We start from the raw sequence: 12626 nt of genomic DNA on the forward strand, positions 1-12626 counted from the left end.
GAGAATGGGAAATGACCTGCAAAGCAGAGGGAGATAAAATGTGCAGATTGGTAAACTATTCGGGTCGATTAGATGAAACGCAAATCAGGATGTATTAGCTCTTGGGAGAGATGGAGCGGTTGAGATCTTTATATGTACTATTGCATGGGGGGAAGGAAGGAAGGATTTGTAGCATCATTTCAGCAGTTTGGCTGCAACTTCTGTGGGGTACATGCATGTGAAGTTTCTTGGTATATTTAGTGTGCTTGAGCTCTCTCAAATTTAGTTCAAAGGAGAGCAGGAGAAGAAAATAAATAGTATTTCATTACTGTATATGATCCGTGGCACCTGCCTCACACCTTATCTGAGATGAAAGCTGCTGTCTAGATGACAGTTAGGCTTTTATCTGGAACTGGCTTCCCTCTTCTTTTTTAGAGGCATTGTCACCGGTTGGTAGCCCTCATTCCTGAGCTGACTCGTTCCAGCCACCATCTTAGAGACCAGAAGAAACCCACCCTTTTGCTTCCCCCTTTGTTCTGTTGAATGCTGGGGGCTGCTGGGGGGATTTATAGAGAGAGAGACTTGTTTTAAGCTAGCTTTTCATATTCTGACTACAGAGTCTTGTGTTGTTGTGTTCTCTTGTGCCAGCAATCAAGGACTTAGACAGGGTTTTGTTTTTGTTTTTTTCTGTGCAGCCACATTTTTTCAGTGTATCTCTTAGGCCTGGGAAAGGGAATTTTCCACACACAAATGTTTTAGGCTTCAATCCTCAATGCCCCAGTTTGCATTACTAATGATGACAGTGGATTATGGAAACTGTAGTCTAAAACATATGGAAGGATGGGGGTTCTGGGATTTGTAACCTATAAAAAGTTCTGGTTTGCATTTTTGGGCCAAGCACTCTGTATTTTCTTCTTAACTTTTGAACTCTTTACTGTGGCTTATTTTGTCTAGTCCTCTCTGTATAGTTTTAGAAAGTTCTCATATGCTGCTGATCTGATGCCCTCTGATGGCCATAAACAGCATAAACAGGTTTGTTAGCAGCCCTCTTGTACACATTGACTTTATCGCATTTGGTACTGAGACAAAATCTACTGAACCTTGAATATGGTCCAGATGTTTTAAGAGATACTATCATCAGCAAAACAACCTGGTTAAATAACGTGTCAGCGGTAAACTGTAATTGTTGTACCGTTGCTAGGGGCTAGAGGTTGGAAGTTCAGTTCCCCACTGTACGTGCCAGAAGAGCCGTCCTGTGTGGCCTTGGGGGTCAAGCTGCATGGTCCCAGGATGGCCCGTAGAAGAAGGGAATGGAAAACCGTTTCTGAATACTCTCTACCTAGAAACCCCTGAAAAGCGTTGCTGTAGGTCAGAATACAAAGGAGGCCGGGCAGGTGGAGCCTAGGAATGGATGAGCAAGAGCAATCCTGCTTACTTAGTGCTAATAAGCTATGTGCACATTCTTACACATACATAGGCATATTTCCTATCCTGTACATACAAATGTGTATCACACAAAAAGATACCCTCAAATGATGTCTTGTGCTTTACAGCAGTCATTCGTAGCATTGCTAGGCCAGCAGCTTCTCCGTCCCCTGAGATCCCACAGTCAAACTCTGAAATGAGGGACAGGCCTTCCCGATGTCCAAGGGGACAGACAGGCTTGTGTGTAACCGTTGCAGAAATAAATGAGCGCAATATGTCAGACAGAAAGAGAGACAGACAACATGGATATCCTATGCCGCTGGTGTGTGCGACCCACATACAAACACCAGTGAGTGCTGGCAGTAGAAGAGAGCAGGGAAGAGATGGACACCTGCCCAGGCATCACAGCCCTCCGATTTTGCATGGGTAGACAATGCTAGTGAAGAGGATGGGCATCTGGGCCATCCATCCAGAAAGAACCACCCCTTCCACACACAAGAGAAGCCTTAGCCCTCTGCCAGCCACTCTCTGTTCTCCTCCTTTCTTTCTCTCCCCCCCCCCCTTTCTGGCAGCTTGGGGGGTGGCACTAGAGATACCGGCAGAAAGGGCTGGCAGGCTTCCCGAGTCACAGCTGCCAACTGTCATTTTAGGGGCAGCAATTTGCTGAGCGTGCAAAACCCAGGCCAACTGCCCATAACTCTCAGTGCTGGGAAAATATGGCCTGGGTCTCGATAAAGCGATTGGGGCGATTCCTTGCATTCTCTCTCTCGCTCTCGCTCTCTCTGAGGATGAGGTTCTCTGCTCCGAGAACACTGGCACACGCCTACTCTGAGAGACAGATGGATATAATCACAGGCACAAAGAGAAAAGGAAGGAAAAGGTCTGGTTACTGATCCTCCCATTTGAAGCCCTGTTGCTCCTCACAGGAGTGGACATATGGCATTAAGTGGCCATAGGCTGTAGACAACGGTGCGGGGAGTTCAGCATGTTTTAGAGCAATGGTTCTTAATGTTTGGCTCTTCGGTGGTGTCAAGACACCCCCCCCTAGAATCCCAGACCAGTGGCCACGCTGGCAAAGGGCTTCTGGGAGCTGAACTCCAAAACATCCAGACCAAAGGTAGAGAACTACTGGCTAGAGAGGAATGTCTCTCCTGGGCACAACACCTCCTCCTTTCCTGTTGGGAGAGAGGCAACCAGCCTTCACCAGCAAAGAGACACCCCCCTCCCGCCCCTTCTCATGCATTAAAAGAAAATAAGGAGCAGCAAAGATTCCTGCTTGTGGAAATGTTTGCTGCAGGAATGGAGACGTTGTCCCCTGCTCACCCACCCACCCACTCACCCTGCTTTGCTTACAAGAGTTGAGAAGTGTTAAAATATGCCTCCTCGCATTTTAAAACATACACACAGCCAAACGTAATGGATGAATTGGCTCTCCGCAGGTCTTAAATAAATAGGTTTTTTTTTAAGTGCATCGTTGTGACGCTTGGACAGACTTCAGAGTTTAGATTCATAGCCCTGAGGAACATGGGAGGTCTGCCCAAATGGAGATGTGACTGACTGTTCATTGAGTGCTGATGTGTGACTTGTGATGGGCAGAAAGTGAAAAGATCATGAATCCCTCCTCTCCCGCCACGGCCCCATAGCCCAGGGTTATCCAAAAGAAGCTGGGCCTGTGTGTAGGACACAACGAAACAGCGCAAGGGCAGAAAAAGGTGCCCTGGAGTGCCTAGCAAGGACCCGTGGCCACCTTCTGGAGCCTCCTGGCCCCACGGCTGGCCTACCTACCTACCTTCTCTGAGCCGGCAAAGAGGCAACAGTCACTTCCACCTGCCTGACCCTCCACAACAGAGAGGTCGACCAGCCCATGGCCCAGGAGGGGCACCCATGGAGAGTATTTTGCCCAAACCCCAAGCACCCAAAGAGCAGTCAAAGTCAGAAATACATCTTTACATAGCACACAATTAAACTGTGGGATCTGCTGAGCCGGGAGGGCCTGATGGGCACCCACTTAACTGGTTTTTAAGGGATTCAGCAGTATCACGGAGGAAAAGTCCATGATGGCTATATGAGGTCTCAACTTCCCAAGGGAGCTGCTAGGCAGCAATATGAGCTTCCCAGAGCATCTCCTGGGCCATTGTGGAAAATAAGGTGCTGGGCCCTTTGTCTTATGCTAGAGGCAGATTGTGACCCAGCCCCCAAAGCCCACCATCAGTCACAAACGGGGAATCTGTGTCCTTTCAGATATCATCAGTGAACTTCCCTTATAGACCCAATGCTTTGTGGTGCAGAATTTGCAGGAGTGCCTTTTTCCTTTTTTAAAGACAGAGCCTACAAACCCACCCACCTCCAGCAGAGGGATAGAAGGAATTGTACTGTATGAAAGTAGCTTTCCAGAAAAGAAAATGATAAACAAGAGACAAGAATGTTGTGGCACCTTAAAGACTTACCTTACTGTGGGATTTTATGGATGAAACCCACCTCCTCAGACTTAAGAGTGGAATTATATGACTGCCATATTTATACATGGGCCCATGACCGGGTGAGGATACAGGTAATGGAGAAAGTAACAATGATTCCTTAGTAAAATAATATGCTTTCAGGCTTCGAATAATCTCAATTATTTGTCTACAAGGTGACAATGGCATAGTTGATGCAAGTGGCAAACCGTAGCATTTCACATGGGTGAGGGCTTAAGAGGTGCCCAGTGTGGTGTAGTGCAGCCATTCTCAATGGGGACCGTATGCCCCCCCTGGGTAGCCCTGGCACATTTGAATGGGCCTACAGACTGGAAACTAGTCTGCACAGACCAGCATATAAGATTCATCCTGCGGCTTATACAATCCTGATTCAGCCTGTATTTCTTTCATGTGGTGTTTATAGCCATGGCCAAAAGCAGGTTGAAAATACTGTAGCTGGTATCCTGGATAAAATAATGGACTAGGATTCGGGAGGCTGGGTTCAAATCTCTACTTAGCCATGGAAACTCACTGGTGTGTGTGGAACTCGTAAAACCATTCCTTAAATATCTCGCTTACCATGAAAACCCTATTAGGGTCTCTGTAAGCTGCTGACTTGACTGGACATAACAACAACAACAACAACAACAACAACAACAACAACAACAACAACAACAACAACAACAACAACAACAACACTTAAGAACTCTTGATTGCTCTTCAATCCTTTGAAGTGGGTCTCCAGCATCCATATTTACCTTATCTCAGCTGTTTCTCTTTCAACTCTTGTTCTGTAGTGTTTTTTCATCTAAAACTGTGGCTTTGAAGTTATTCAAAGAGTTTCCAGATAGATTGAAATGTTCTGAAACAGGTCTTTGTGTTGACTTGAAAGAAAAATCATCTCTCTCTCTCTCTCTCTCTCTAGTGTATGCCTGATACACTTGTGTAGATTAACACGGGTTTTCCTTTGAAACCTCCAAACTTTGTACAGTACCTGTGTCCTCTGCTGACTCCAAGACTCTCTTCATTCTGTCCTTCCCCACATAAACCGCTGACAAATACTGTGGCCGCAGGGTGGCAGCATCAGCCCACAAACTCATCACTACTGGGCAGGGGATGTACTTCCCCCCCCTTCTTCTGGAAGAAGGATAAGGAGAAATTGTGGCTCGGCTGTGATGCCATTAGGGAGCTGTCAGTTCCAGGAAAAGGCAAATGTCCTTGTGGGGAGGAAAATCCTTGAGTATTTGTGTAATTTGTGTCTTGTCTTCCTTACCAAATGCTACTCAGGACAGCTAACCACAACAGAATGTAGATACCAAAAAATAACAGTATAACTGCAGATAAAATACAAAGTGAAAACCATAAAAACAAAACAGATAAAGCCCCCCAATAAAACTTATCAAACTGAGCCAAATCAGGTGCAGTATTTTTTTAAGCAATTAATCCACTTTAGGGCTACAGCAAGGCCTGGTTGAATTTTTTTTAAAAAAAGTTTTATCAGCTGCCAGAAATTTGTTATATGAAATGATCTTCCTTGCCAAAGAGATCCAGAATCTGGGAAGCAGCCAGACTGAAAAGACCCAGACATGCTTCAGATGTTAGCAGGACAGAAGGCCTCCCCCGAAGATCTTAAAACCCAAGCAGGCCCATGTAGCAGAACGTGAACTTTCAGATAGCCAGGTGTTAACAAATCATCTTCAGCTTTATAGAACATAACCAGCACTTCGCATTGCTCCCAGAAATAGACACCAGGCAGTTTAACTGTTGAAACGTAAGAGCAGCATCGTTCCTATAATTAGACACCGTCCATAGCCTGGCTGCTGTATTCCAAGCTGGCTGAGGTTTCCAAACATCCTTCCAAAACAGCTCTATGTAGAGTGTGTTACTGTAGCGCTATGCAAGTGGACAGGTCAGAAAAGCTTGGTGAGACCCAGCAGTCATCTGTGAAACTGGCACTTGGTTTTAACCAGTCTGGTTCACAGCTAGTGCTGGCAATTACAGGCTATCTGGGTACAAAATGGGATGAAAAGAAGGCAACCCTGGTTGTGTAGAAGAGAGAATTTCAGCTGATTAAAATACATCACAAAGAGGTGAACAAAAGTTGCACTTGCCTTCTTCTACAGCACTGTTAAATAGACAGGAGCTCTGTCTTTGTTTGAAATAGGGAAGGGCATGTTTGGGACCAAAGTAGAATGGGTGGGGCTCATTGCTGGCAGGCATTGTCTCGCCCTACAAAATTAGAAGACCGTTTAGGTTTTTACATTTATGCACTTTTGCCAAAACAAGAAACACAAGAGGCATGCACCTGATTTTTAAGGCATGTTGCACTTTCTTGAATTTATGGAAGAACGCTTTTCCATTTATCATAGAAGGATCATCATCCTTTGGACTGCAGATAACACAACAACATGTGAAGGTCACATGTGTATCAGAGAGGATGTGTTGTACACCCCCGGCTTAAAACTTTAAAAAGTGCTGAATGTCAGGTAAGATAGTCTGTCCCTCCAGCTCAGGGCTGTTTGTATTTATTCTAAGCAGCAACCACTCTCCTGGCCAGATCTATTCCCATTTTCTGATCCTTCTTCAATTGGCGATGCCAAAGATTGGATCTGGGACCTTCTGCTTGCAAAGCATGAGTGCTAGAAATGCAATGCTTGTGCAAGGGGCCCGGAGACACTTCGTTGCCTCTCTGACCCCTGTCTTCTTACCGTCATGCTAAACCCGTTTGTTGCCATTGCTAAAACGCTGCAGATTTGGCCAAGTATGATGGGAAGACCCAAAATGCACTTCTGGATTACAGTAAGCTTCCCGCTTTACTGCTTTCCCATAATTTGAACTAGGCTGACTGCATGAAAAAGAGGACAGCTCAAATGCTTTCTTTCGTGTAGTTGTTAAAGGTACAGGGTCCCTGCTTTCTTGTTCACACAGCCACCTGAGCATTGCCACTAAGCTATGGTTTCCTGTGTAAGTGGTCACTTAGCATAAAAATCCGTAGCTTGTTTTCTTCTTTGCTTCCTTCCTTTCTTTTTGTACTCTGATCCAGGTTAACTGAAACACCATTTTGCTGAGCTCAGCACCTCGTCAAGGTAAGGAGGTGCTCAGCTGGCTCCGAGGATATATATCCCTGAATTTGATTCATAGTGAGTATATAACTGCCCTGCTCTTGGATCCACACCTTACTGTAGTTAGGGGATCTGAGTGTGTCACAGAGAGTGAGAGCAGTGCCATCAGGCTTCTACACTCCATTATGAGCCTGGACTCCTAGCAATATCATCCAAGGCAGAATGTTCACAGTCGAGGCACTAGATTCAGTCAAAACTGCAAAAAGCATCTCAACTGCAAGGTCTGAAGATCAACAGTTCGAATCGACAGGACGGAGTGAGCTCCCATCGCTTGTCCCATCTCCTGCCAACCTAGTAATTTGAAAGCATCTAAAAATGCGTGTAGATAAATAGGGACCACCTTGGTGGGAAGGTAGTGGCGTTCCGTATATAGCCGCACTGGCCACGTGACCACGGAAACTGTCTATGGACAAACGCTGGCTCTACGGCTTGGAAACAGGGATGAGCACCACGCCCTAGAGTCGGACACGACTGGACAAATTGTCAAGGGGAACATTTACCTGTACCTAGGAGTAATGGCTCCATCAGATGAAGAGAATGGATAGTTCTAATAGGGATGGGGATAGAGAAAGTTCAGGAGGACAACTGCTGGGCAGCAGCAGTAGCTGAAGGTAATGCTGCCAGTAGATCTTTCACAGACAGTGGCAGCAACTCTCAAGCTAACTTTTGTTAGTCTTGTGTAGAAGGAAGCAATGATACACCACTGCTGAGCCTCTCTTACCTTGAAAACCCTGTGATGGGACAGACCAGAGTGGAAAAAAGAGATAGTGCTGGAAGATGAGACTCACAAGTTGGAAAACACTCAATCAGTTACTGGGGAAAAGCAAAAGACATAAATAGTTCTGTCGCTAATGACACAACTAGATTAAAGCCAAAAATATGTCTAGTGGATCATGTGCACAGAGTTTAAAGGGAAGTCTCATGCTGCACAATATATACAATTGGAACATGGAATGTGAGAAGTATGAATCAAGATGAACTGAAAGCTGTAAAGCAAGAAATGGAATATATAAACTTTACAGTTCTGTAAGTGAACTCAAATGGACTAGAGCATGATATTTTCAGTCAAATAACTACAAAGTGTTCTATTCTGGAAATGACAAACTCAGAAGAAATGGAGTAACTCTAATATTGAGACAAGCTGTATCAAAGGCAATTAGGGGCTATAATGCAAGATGTAAGTGAATAATACCAATCAGACTCTGTGGAAAATCTAACAACATAACCATCATTCAAGTCAAGTCTATGCTCCAACTACTAATGATTAAGAAGATGAAATTGAAAGCTTTTATGCAAATGTCAAAGAGGAAATTAATCACACACCAATACAAGACATACTATAATTATAGATGACTGGAATGCTAAAGTAGGAAATAAAACAGAGCCAATTTCTTTTGGAAAATTTGGACTAGGGGTCAGAAATGAAGCAGGAGATTGATTCATATAATTCTGTGAAATGAACAATCTCTTTATCACAAATATATGCTTCACAACTCTACATGTGGACATCAACAGATAGCCAATACAAAGGTCAAACACACTACATAATTGGAAGCAAGAGATGGAGAAACTGTATTCTATCAGCCAAAACAAGACCAGGAGGAGAATGTGATACTGATCGAGAACTGTTAGTATCCAACGTTTGAGTAAAACTGAAAAAGAACACTAAAAGAATTCTAGTGCCAAAATATAATTTAAACAACATTTCTGTTAAATTTAAAGTCCCCATAAAGAACAAATTTGCATTACTAAGCTCAACTAACTGTGAACCAGAAGAACTGTGGTTGAAACCAGAGATAATATTAGGGAAGAATGTAAAAAGATAATTTATGTAGTTAAAAAAGAAAGGAAAAAAAACCAAGATAGAAGACAGAAGAAACACTTGAAATTACAAAGGATAGACAAGAAGCAAAAGTTAAAAATGACAGAAGTAGAGTTAAAAGCCTTTGTGCAGCTTTTCAGTGACTGCCACATAGAGAGAAAGAGAACTATAATAATAGCCAGTTCAAAGAAATAGAGGAGAACAACCGAAGAAGAAAAACAAGATATATTTTCCAGAAGATCCAAGAAATCAATGGGAAATTTAAGCTTATATTAGGAGTGCTGAAAAACCAACAGTCTGACCAGGAGAAAATAAAGAGAAGGTGGAATCAATATACTGAAGACCTGTAAAGAAGAGATAAAAGGATAATAGACATCTTTGAAGAGGAACCCTATGATGAAGAGCCTACAATACTAGAAAGTGAAATGAAAGCTGCTCTGGAAACACTGGGATGAAATAAACCACCAGGGGTAAATGGAATGCCAGTGGAACTGTTTCAAGCCACAAAAACTGAATTTATCAGAATACTAACAAGAATATGCCAACAAATATAGAAAAGAAAACAATGGCCCACAAACTGGAAATGTTCAATGTACATTCCAGTCCCCAAGAAAGGAGCTGCCAAGGAGTACAGTAATTATAGGACCATTGCTTTAATTTCCCTTACAAGCAAAAAGATGCTCAAGATGTTGCAACAAAGGCCTTTACCTTATATGCAGCAAGAAATGACTGATGTTCAAGCTGGATTCTGAAAAGGTAGAGGCATTCGAGATCATATCGCACATATCCACTGGCTATGGAATACAACAAAGAATTTTAGAAAATCAGTGTATGCTTTATAGACTAAGAAAAGCCTTTGACTGTGTGGATCATGATAAACTATGGGTTGTTCTGAAAGAAATGGGTTTGTCTCAGCACTTGATTATCCTGATGCATAACTTGTATTATGGCCAAGAAGCTATCATTAGAAAAAAAAATAGAGAGAGAGAGACAGGGTTTTCCAGGTAGAGAATAGTGGCTTGTCATTCCCTTCTTCTGGGGGCATTTCTGGGACTATGCAGCTCACCTAAGGCCACACAGGCTGGCTCTACTAGCAGGACATACAGTGGGGGAATTGAAGTCCAAACCTCTGGCTCCACACCCAGACGCCTGTCCCACTGAGCTAGCCAGCCAGCCCTCAGTCACTCATTAATAAGGGTCACCATAAGTGACCTGATGGCACATAACAACAACAACAACAACAACAACATAAACAACAGCAACAAAAAAAATTGCTGTATCAGACAGAGATGTCAGAGTCTATCTTGTTTATGTTTGGCAGCAGCCTGATCCTCAGAATTCAGGAGACTTTGAACAGAAGGATCATGTGCTGTTGTCTGCAGATCAAAGGAGTTTTAACAACATGGGAGCAGGATCTGACAATGGAGACCAGGAAGGGCATTTCTCTTGGCTCAGATGAGGAAGAAGTAGAGCTCCCCCCCCCCCCGACCCTTGTACCATCTAGTTTGAAACATTTCCTCATCATCACCTCTTTCATTATCTCCTCTTTCGTTTTCTTGCCAGTTTTCCAAGTGGTTGCTGCAGCTCTACTGAACCAAGGTTTCATCAGCAACACTTTCCCATGATGATGTTCTCTTACCACGCAGTGGGAGGAATCATCTGGCAGATCCTGCTGTCAAGAAAAAGTAGCACACATGGCCCTTTGCTGATTTTGTTAAGACTGTGTGTTGTTTATTCTCATGGAAGGGAGAGGGCATGTCTGTATGCAAAGCCGTGCTTTATGGCCTCCTGGTCTGTTCCAGATGCCTAGTTCTTTCCCCATCAGACCTTGTGCTTTGCAAAGACCATATGAGTGGCCACATAAAAGGAGGACAGGACTCCTGTACCTTTAATAATTGCGTTGAAGAGGAAATTTCAGCATGTATACCAAATCTACACAGTGTGCACCTGCTGAAATTCCATTTTCTGCACAACTATTAGGTACAGGACCGCTACTACTTCTTGTATGGTCACCTGAAAACACTCATACCAGTGACCACTAGTGGGCAGTACTGCTGCTTTGCTTCCATTAATAATAACCATCATGTGTCATCAGGTCAATTCAGATGTATGGTGATCCTTCTCAGGGTTTTGCAGGTAGAGAAGACTCAGAAGTGGTTTCCCATTCCCTTTCTCTGGGGGCACATCCTGGGACTGTGCAGCTTGCCCAAGGCCACCCAGGCTGGCTCTACTTCTAAGAGACCCAGTGGGGAATCAAACTCCCAACCCTACCTAAAGCACTGAGCTATCAATCCATCATCTTTTTTTTTCTAACATTAGCAGCAGAGAAGTGATGGTAGTGATCAGAAGAGGTGAGGTTTAGTGGTGAGGAGAACATGGGGGCCACAGAAGTGTCCAGGGACAGGATGTGATCAGCAGTCTGCAAAGTGGTACAGTTCACCCTATTACAAACCCAACAACTGCAACCCTTTTGGCACAATCCTTTGTATATTTATTTGGGAATAAACAGTTACTAGAAACTTAATTCCTAGAAATCAGGTGTTCAATTGCTGCCTTGGTTAATTTAATCAGTCTAGTTGATAAAGAACATTTTGATTGGTTCATTTGAAAAAAGACCTCAGTTCCTCTGCATTGTAACAATTATTTCAGTTATTTTTCCTAGAAGCACAGAACAGTCCTGGTAATAAACGTTTTAGGCCTTCAGATTGCAATAGAAAAAAATCAATTAACAGCTAGGATGGGCCATTCATGAACCCCCGTGTCAACCTGGCTGGTTTAACAGATGTGGCTTTTATGATTCAGCACATTCCAGGGCTCTGCCCTTTTGATCCATCAGTCCTGACTTTGCCTCTTTCAGCATGCATACGCTCATTCTGTTCAAAGGCAGCCTCCACCCCCCACCCACCTCCATTGTACAAAGAGTCTGCCTTGCTTCCATCTGTCACAGCATACTCTGCCCCTGAAATCAGTGCCGTGTGAAGTGCCTTCTGAAGCTGTCAACTTACCTTCGTAGACTTCTGCACAATTTGTGCCTTGCAAAGTCTTTCTAAGTGGGCCACTGTGTGCACATACGTGTGTGTGTGTGTGTGTGTGTGTGTGAGAGAGAGAGAGAGAGAGAGAGAGAGAGAGAGAGAGAGAGAGAGGGAGGGAGGGAGGGAGGGAGGGAGAGATTTCATTTTACCTAAAGTTTTCAGCCCAGGGATACAGAGAGGTGTAAACACATGCCTCTCTAATTACCTTTTCTTTGCTTTGTCTTGGACGCTCTTGGTTGGAAGTCAGCCCATTTAAAAAGAATGGGATGTGGGAATCTTGCAGATATGGCATGGACTTTTGCTTTGTTTCATTTTCATTTTGTTCACCCTGCACCGTGGCAGCTGAGGTTTCTTGTTATTTCTGAAAATGCAATTCCCACTTTCCAGTGTTACAGATTTTTTAAAAATTTCTAGTAAAATCCTCTTTTTACTGCACAATAGAAGAGATCCACAGAGGAGAATAGCTACACGTTTTCCTGGGTCCACCCCTTTCTCATTAACTGGTACTGTAAAGTCTCAAAAACTCATCCTGAGATATTTGTAGGAGAAAGAATGAAAAGAATGCGGAGAGGCAGGACATTAAAAAGACAGTATTCAAAGCTAACAACAATGAGTATAGAAATATAAAAAGGATCAAATGACACATAAGCAACACCAAAACACATTCAAAAGCACTAAAGTACAACAGTCTGTTTGAAAATCCCACTCGAGCAGCCAGTCACTCAGGGAACGCCTGTGTGAAGAGAAAAGTGTTTGCCTACCTGTGGAAGGACAGTAAAGATGGGACCCG

At 43.7% G+C, this 12626-nt stretch overlaps 1 protein-coding gene across 2 annotated transcripts in view; it reads left to right on the forward strand.

Annotated features, from left to right (window-relative positions):
* Positions 1-12626, forward strand: part of ASIC1 (acid sensing ion channel subunit 1) — a 187791-nt gene that overhangs the window by 143911 nt on the left and 31254 nt on the right. The window lies entirely within an intron of this gene.

Source organism: Pogona vitticeps, chromosome 2, assembly GCF_051106095.1.
Source record: "Pogona vitticeps strain Pit_001003342236 chromosome 2, PviZW2.1, whole genome shotgun sequence".
Taxonomy (NCBI): domain Eukaryota; kingdom Metazoa; phylum Chordata; class Lepidosauria; order Squamata; family Agamidae; genus Pogona; species Pogona vitticeps.